The sequence below is a fragment of the Tamandua tetradactyla genome, chromosome 5, assembly GCF_023851605.1.
Source record: "Tamandua tetradactyla isolate mTamTet1 chromosome 5, mTamTet1.pri, whole genome shotgun sequence".
Classification (NCBI taxonomy): Eukaryota; Metazoa; Chordata; class Mammalia; order Pilosa; family Myrmecophagidae; genus Tamandua; species Tamandua tetradactyla.
Genome location: NC_135331.1, coordinates 83,866,600 through 83,875,347, shown reverse-complemented (window position 1 = coordinate 83,875,347; position 8,748 = coordinate 83,866,600).

The window sequence follows — 8,748 nt, the reverse complement described above, 5'->3', positions numbered from 1 at the left end:
GAAACTGCTTATCAACGTTCTCATAAGGTTGAATACATTCAGTAATTTCTTCCTATGCATAGGTATATACATATATATATATGAATGTGCATATATATACATTCAACAAAAAAAACCAAAACATTCTTTTGAAATAGGTACATGAGTGTTCATAGTACAGGCACAAGTTAATTTCACAAAAATTCATTGTGCTTTACTCCTGTGATTTATACCTTTCCTGAATTTATATTATACTTGACTTAAAAAGAGAAAATAAAAACCCTCACACTTTTAAGTAATATTAATAGTGGAATGTATTGGGGTATCATGCCAATCTGTACAAACCTACAAGATCTCACTCCGAATTTAAGCTTCCATGTAATTACGGTGTTCGAATAAACTGACAGTAAAAGTTAAATTAAACAATGTGCTACTGAATATATAAAATTTGCATCAAATAAACATATTTATTTGTGGTCTCACATAGAAGTTGAAGTTTTAAAATACAGGCAATATCATTCTTTACCCTTTAGTCTGATTTACTTTCATCCTACCTAATTCAGCTTTATTCATACCTGTAATTGAAGTCTGATCACTTTTTCAGTTTTTTTTCACACTTGTATGAGGTAATGCTGATTTTCACAGCTGCAGAATTCTAGCTCTGAGTCTCAGTTTTCACAGAAATACCCAAAGTTCCAGGGAATGACCAGGTTATACACAAAGAACTCAAAATCTCAGAATTTAGAAATAACACAACTCCAGAATAGATGTGACTGCAATGAGAGCTTACAATCTAGGAACATTTGCAATAAGTCTTCAATGGATAACTTATGCTTTCAAATTCAATTCTTAAGAGTTTACCCATTATTGTGAGTCCATGATAGGGAGGTATTATAATATTTATCTTTTCATTTCTGGCTTATTTAGCTCAACATACTATTCTCAAGGCTTATTCACATAGTGGTATACCTCACAAATTCATTCCTTCTTGCAGCCACTCGATAGTTCATTGTATGTTTACACCACAGTTCCCCCTTCTGTTCTTTGGTCCAAGTTCACATTTTAAAATGTGAACACTGCCACCATAAACATCAGTATGTAAATGTCCATCTGTTTCTGCCAGGATTTCCCTAGAGAACAGGGGAGAAGAAGTAGTGCCACGTAGGATTAAGAAATGATAGACATAAGAAGTTAGTTAGGTGGGGTCAGGAGACTCAAACTCATCACTTGCAAGAGCAAGAGCTTGAGCCGTGAATAAACTGATGTTCACATATTGTGTTTTTACATGGGAACTGCTTTTAGGGAGTATAGTCAAAACAAGATTTATTTTGAACATCTGTCATGCCTGCAAAGCTACAAAGTTTGGTTCCCAGCTCCTTGTTTCAGGAGCTGTTTATTTCTTATCAGCATGCTCTTTATTCAGGTCTCTTGGGGCTCTTGAGTCAGCATCCTTGAGAGCATTTGCTTCAGCAGTTCACTACATTAGCAGGGCATAATGTGCCTATGCCCAGTGTCCTCAGTCAGCCCTGAGAACACTAGTTTCTGTAGTTCCCTACCTGAAACTGCTTAGGCAGAATGTTTCCACAGTAAAGCCAGATTAGATAAGGTGCAGCCCAGGCCAGACTTTGTTCCACAGATACCAGGGAGAATTGTCTCCATGGGTACTCTGATATGGCCTTGCCAACAGTCAGAGGCGTGTTTCATGTAAGCCTGACCTGGGCCCCAACATGTTTCCCTACTCTCAATTCTTCCAAGCAGTCACCTAACTACAGGGTAGCAGGGTCAAATGCATCACTACCCCTAGCCTCCTGTTGAGCTAAGCATACCCCTCCAGAGGGGCTGTACCCTACTTCCCTACAAACAGTGACTAGAAAAATCTTTCTCTTCACATTTTCTCCAGGACTTGTATTTCTCTGATAATTTAAAAAATATTTTCTATTGTGAAGAAATTTAGACATATTTAGACATATATAGAAAGAAAAGAAAGAAAAAGCAATAATTTTCAAAGTACACTTCAATAAGCAGTTACATAACAGATTTCAGAGTTTTATGGGCTACTCTTCCAGCACTTCAGATCTTTCCCTATAGCTGTTCCCAAACACTGAAGGGTAAAAGGAATATCAGTATAGTGATTCAGCAGTCATACTTGCTTGTTAAATTTTATTTTGTCTATATACCTCCTCCTTCTCCTCATCTATAAGGATTTTAGGCAATGCCCATTATGACTTTTTCATGTCGGAAATGGTGTGTTGATGTTAAAGGATGGGGGATGTAATTAATTGATAATCTTGGAGAAGCTGATCCCTTTGGGTTTCAGGATTTATCTAACATAAGAACCCTTTGGAAATTTTATGTTCCAGGAAAGCAAACCTAGTGCATAAAGTTTTATAATCTCTACTTGAGTCTAAAGTATTCTTAAGAATTAACAGGAGTGGTGTTGGTTGTTTAGCAAACCATGGCAATTAGAAATATCTAACTGAAGCTTGTAGAAAATAGCCCCCAGAATAGTCTCTTGACTCTATTTGATCTCTCTTATACTTATTTTATTGCACTTCTTCCCCCCCTTTTCATTAAGAAGGTGTTGTTGAGCCCACAATCCCAGGGCCAGACTCATCCTGATGAGACATACCCCATGTTGCCAGGGAGGTTTTCATCCCTGAATATCATGACCCATGTGGGCAGGAGGGTAATGGTTTTCCTTGCAGGGTTTGGCTTAGAAAGAGAAGGAGTGGCCATATCTGAACAACAAAAGAGGTTTTCTGGAAGCAACTTTTAAGTCTTATATAGGTAGTCATAGCTTCTCTACTACAGAAATGAGTTTCATAAGGGCAAGCCTCTAAGCCAAGGGCTTGGCCTATTTTCTTGGGAGTGACCAATGATTGAGTGAGTTCCCAGGGTTTCCCAGCTGGGATTTTAATTGTTCCATTTTTTTACTTTGCACCCTCAAGGGACCCTATCAATACTTTAAAAAAATATTTTTATTGTGGTATCTTCACACATATACAACCCATCCAAAGTATATGATCAATGGCTCAAAATATCATCATATAATTGTGCACTTATTACCATGATCATTTCTAGAACATTTATTTCACTCCAGAAAAAGAATGGAAAAGAAAAAAGAAAATAAAACTCATACATCCCATAACCTGTATCACTCCTTCTCATCGACCACTTGTATTGCTATGTACTCAATTTTTTTTATCCCTCTAATATTAATTCATTCTCTGTCTTTACATTTTTACTCATCTTTCCATGCCCTGGATAAAGGGAACATCAGACACAAGCATTTGCAATCACATGGTCACATTGTAAAAGCTGTATAATTATACAACTTTCTTCAAGAATCAAGCCTAATTGATTAATAGGTTCAGGTATTTCCCTCTAGCCACTCCAATACACCAGACACACTAAAAAGGCAATCTTATATAATACAAAAAAATAGCCTCAAGGATAACTTCTGAAATCTCTTTGAAATCTCTCAGCCACTGAAACTTTGTCTCACTCTTCCCCTTTTTGGACAAGAAGGATCTCTCAATCCCACATTGCTGGGTCTTGATTCTTACTTGGGAGTCTCGTCTCATTTTGCCAGGGAGATTTACACCCCTGGGAGTCGTGCCTCATGTAGGGGGAAGGGCAGTGAGCTCACCTGCTGAGTTGGGTTAGAGAAAGAGGTCACATCTAAGCAATAAAAGAGGTTTTTTGGGGGTGAGTTTTAAGCATAATCATAAGCAGATCAAGTTTATTCTATAAGTTTCATAGGGATGAGATCCAAGATGAAGGACTCAGTTTATTGAATATATTGTTCCCACTGCTTGCAAGAATATCAGGGATTCCCAAGATGGGAAAGTTTAACATTTCCTTCTTTCTTCCCAGTCTTCCAAGGAAACTCTGAAAACACCCTCCTATTCTCTGCCCAAACACTCTGGGATGCATCAGGGCATCACACCAACATGTACAAACAACAAGATCTGCTACCTTATTCAAGATTCCATATATTTATGGTATTCAACTAAACTGATCATACAAGTTAAATTAGGTAATGTACTACCCAAAATATAAATTTTGCACAAATAAATATCTTTTCCTTTGGTATCACAAAGAAGTTAAAGTTTTAAAATATGAACCATGTCATCCTTTATCCTATATTCTGATTTACCTTAGTGCTATCCAGATTAGTTTCATTTGTATCATAACTGAAGTCCAATCTATTTTTTAACTTTTTAAACATTTACTATATGGGGTAATGCTGACTTTCATAGCTTTAGACCTCTAACTCTGAGTCTCATGTGTCACATAAATACCTGAGTCTCAGGTATCACATAAATACCTGAAGTTATATGCAAATTGCTCAGTATCTCAGAAGTTAGAAACAACAGTTACAACTCCAGAATAGATGTGAGGGCTGTAAGAGTTTACAATCTAGGAATCTTTACAATAGGCCTTAACCTGACAGCCCATGCTCTTGATTTCAATTCTCTGAGTTTACCCATTATTGTAAATCCATATGAGTGAGGCATGATAATATTTGTCTTTTTGTTTCTGACATTTCATTCAACATACTGTCTTCAAAATTCATTCACTTCATTGCATACCTTGCAACTTTATTCCTTTTTGCAGCTGCTCAATTAGTCTGATATATATATCAAACATTTCCCCCTTCCATTCCATAGTCATTGTACTGTTAGGCCACCTCCCTCCAATGCGAATTGCCAACACTGTCAACATAAACACCAGTATGCAAATATCCATTCATGTCCCCACTTTCAGTTCTCTAGGTATATAACTAGCAACAGGGTTGCTGGATGTGCATTTACCTCTCCACATATTCTCCAGTACTTGTTTGTCTCTGTTCATTTTTAAACAGTTTCATTTGCACATCATATAATCCAACCTAAGTAAAAAATCAGTAGCTCTTGGTACAATCACATAGGCATTACATTGCCACCACAATCTATATGAAGACTTTTCCTTTTCTTCTGCAAAGAATCCCATACTGCCTACCCCATGTCCCCCTTTTGTTGACATTTATTTTTGACATAATGTCTTTGTTACATTCAGTGGGAGCATATTATAATGTTACTATTGACTATGGAACCTAGCTTGCATTGAATGTACTTTTTCCTGTATACCATCCACTTTCAACACCTTACAATGTTGACTTCACTTGTTCTCCCTCATGGGAAAACACTATATTTGTATATTCAATCACCATCATTTTTTCCCTCTAGGCATCCCTAAGTTATACCATTTCAGTCTTTCTCCTTGAACTTTCCTTCTGGTGTCATACATGCCCCAGCCTTTATCCCTCAAGTGTACTCACATTCAGCTTCATTCAATGTACCTATATTATTGTGGTATCATCAGAGAGTAATGTTATCATTTCTGAATTTTTACAATCAGTACTTATGCACATTCTGTACTCTTTCAACACTGATAGCCCAATCTCTACACTCTTTCTATCTCTGGATAACCTGTGTCCTTAACTTTAATTGTCAAAGTTTACTCATTGATGTTAGCTCATATTAATGAGACTGCACAGTATTTGCTTCTGGCTAGTTTAGCTCAGCATAATGTCTTCAAGTTTCACCCATGTTGTCTCATGGCTCTTGTTTTTCTGGTTCTTGCCATAAATATATGGAACATTTCTGAGGTTGGCCTCTCCAGATATGATTGACTGTCATAATATTTTCACAGATAAGACATGCTCAATTCTCAGGAAAAGTTTGTAATCAGAGTCAAATTTCCCTGAGGATGAGACCCAGGAGGTTGCAATCCTTTCCTGTGAAGCCTCTTAACTATGTGCTTTTCCTATCCTGCCCAGCAGATTGTGCTCCTCAATCCACAGCTCTTCTTTTGTGTAAAGTAGTAGGTTCCTTTAATTCTCAGCCTGACCTGACCCTGCCAGGTGTGTGGCTAAGATAGAAAGTGGGATTAAACTATTTCTCTTTTCCAGCCTCTGAGGTATGAATTCTTTAAATAAGAACCAAAATATTTTCTGGCTCCTGCTCCCACCCCCTTTTCTTGTGGATGATATGCCCTTAACGGAGTTATCTCATTCACCTACCTAGTTACTTTTTTTCTCAGACTTATCTTAATTCTGCCCTTGCCTGGGCCAGTGTTGACAATCAAAAATACCTGAGGCATTCATTAATGGGATACTAAGAATACTTTAAAAATTCTCTTCAGAGCTGGGTCCCAGCCCCCAAGGTTTGTCCAAAGACCTACTGCTGTGTTAGTTTGCAAGCTGCCAGAATGTGATATACCAGAACTGGAACAGCTTCTATAAAGAGGAATTTAATAAGTTACATGTTTACAGTTCCAAGGAAGTGGAAGTGTCCAAATGAGGGAACCAACAAGAGGTTACCTTAACACAAGAAAAGCTGAAGGATCAAGAACGCCACTGCCAGCTGGGTAGTCACATGGCTAGCATCTGTTGGTCACTTGCTCCTGGGGTCCATTGCTTTCAAGCTCTGCTCCTGTTTAGGTTCCTCACTTTACTTCTAAAGTGCTGGCTTTAATCTATTGACTTCCCTTGGCTTTCTCCAGGTTCTGGGTTTCTTAACATCTCATAGCAATATCCGCTGGGTTCCAAGCATCTCTAAACATCTGTGTCTCTATTCTCCAAGTGTCTGCATCTGTGTCAGCTCTGCTGTAAAGTTTCTGTCAGCTTTCATGCTTCAGTAATTTCTCTCATTTCTGACTCCAAAATGTTTCCTTTTTTTAAAGGATTCCAGTAATCTAATTAAGGCCCACCTGGAAAGGGTGGAGTCACATCTCCATCTAATCAAAGTTCACACCTATAATTTGGTGTGTCATATCCCCATAGAGATAATCTAATCAACCTCCCAACCTACAGTGCTGAATAGGGATTAAAAGAAACAACTGCTCGCACAACATTGGATCAGGATTAAAATATGGCTTTTCTGGAGTATATGATATTTTTAAAGTGGCATACCTTGTAATGTCCATGTTCTTATCCCAAGAAACCATATATATTTTACCTTAAATGGTAACAATTTATGTTCAAGTGTGATTACGGTAATGATTTTTAGATGGTGATATTATCCTGGATTATTTGAGTATGTCCATTCTAATTACTAATTCTTTGTTTTCTAATTATTAATTCTTAAAAGTGGTTAAATGCAATTAGAGAGATATAATGTAAGATGGACATGGGCTGTTGTTACTGGCCCACAAATAGAGTAGCAGTGCCTCTAGCCAAGGAATGCCTCCAGAAGCCCACAGCCTTCAGTTCTTAGGCAGCAGGAAAATGAGGACTGCAGTCCTATAATTGCAAGGAACTGAATTCTGATAACAATCCTAATAAGTAGGAAATGAATCTTCCTCTAGAGCCACCAGAAAGAACAGCAGTTTGCCAACATCTTGATTTTATTCCAGTGAGACTCATTTTTGACTTGTAACATTCAGAACTGTAAAAAGTAAATTTGAATTTTTTTATATTTGCTTTCATTTTATTATTATTATTTTTTTGCATGGGCAGGCACCAGGAATCAAACCCGGGTCTCTGGCATAGCAGGCAAGAACTCTGCCTGCCAGAAAATGACAAGTGCTGGAGAGGATGCGGAGAAAGAGGCACACTTATCCACTGTTGGTGGGAATGTCAAATGGTGCAACCACTGTGGAGGGCAGTTTGGAGGTTCCTCAAAAAGCTGAATATAGAATTGCCATACGACCCAGCAATACCATTGCTGGGAATATACTCAAAGGACTTAAGGGCAAAGACACAAACGGACATTTGCACACCAATGTTTATAGCAGCGTTATTTACAATTGCAAAGAGATGGAAACAGCCAAAATCTCCATCAACAGAAGAGTGGCTAAACAAACTGTGGTATATACATACGATGGAATACTATGCAGCTTTAAGACAGGATAAACTTATGAAGCATGTAATAACATGGATGGACCTAGAGAACATTATGCTGAGTGAGTCTAGCCAAAAACTAAAGGACAAATACTGTATGGTCCCACTGATGTGAACAGACATTCGAGAATAAATTTGGAATATGTCCTTGATATCAGAGTCCAGCAGGAGGTATAAACAGGGTAAGATAATGGGCAATTGGAGTTGAAGGGATACAGACGGTGTAACAGGACTAGATACAAAAACTCAAAAATGGACAGCACAATAATACCTAATTGTAAAGTAATCATGTTAAAACACTGAATGAAGCTGCATCTGAGCTATAGGTTTTTGTTTTGTTTTGTTTTGATTTTACTATTATTACTTTTATTTTTTTCTCTATATTAACATTCTATATCTTTTTCGGTTATGTTGCTAGTTCTTCTAAACCAATGCAAATGTACTAAGAAATGATGATCATGCATCTACGTGATGATGTTAAGAATTACTGATTGCATATGTAGAATGGTATGATCTCTAAATGTTGGGTTAATTTCTTTTTTTCTATTAATTAAAAAAAAAAAGAGAACGGGTAATTGGAGCTGAAGGGATACAGACTGTACAACGGGACTGGATATAAAAACTCAGAAATGGACAGCACAATACTACCCAATTGTAATGCAATTATGTTAAAACACTGAATGAAGCTGCATGTGAGGTATAGGTTTTTTGTTTTTTTTTCTTTCTATTATTGTTTTAATTCTTATTCTGTTGTCTTTTTATTTCTTTTTCTAAATCGATGCAAATGTACTAAGAAATGCTGAATATGCAACCATGTGATGTTATTAAGAATTACTGATTGTACATGTAGATTGGAATGATTTCTAATTGTTTTGTTAATT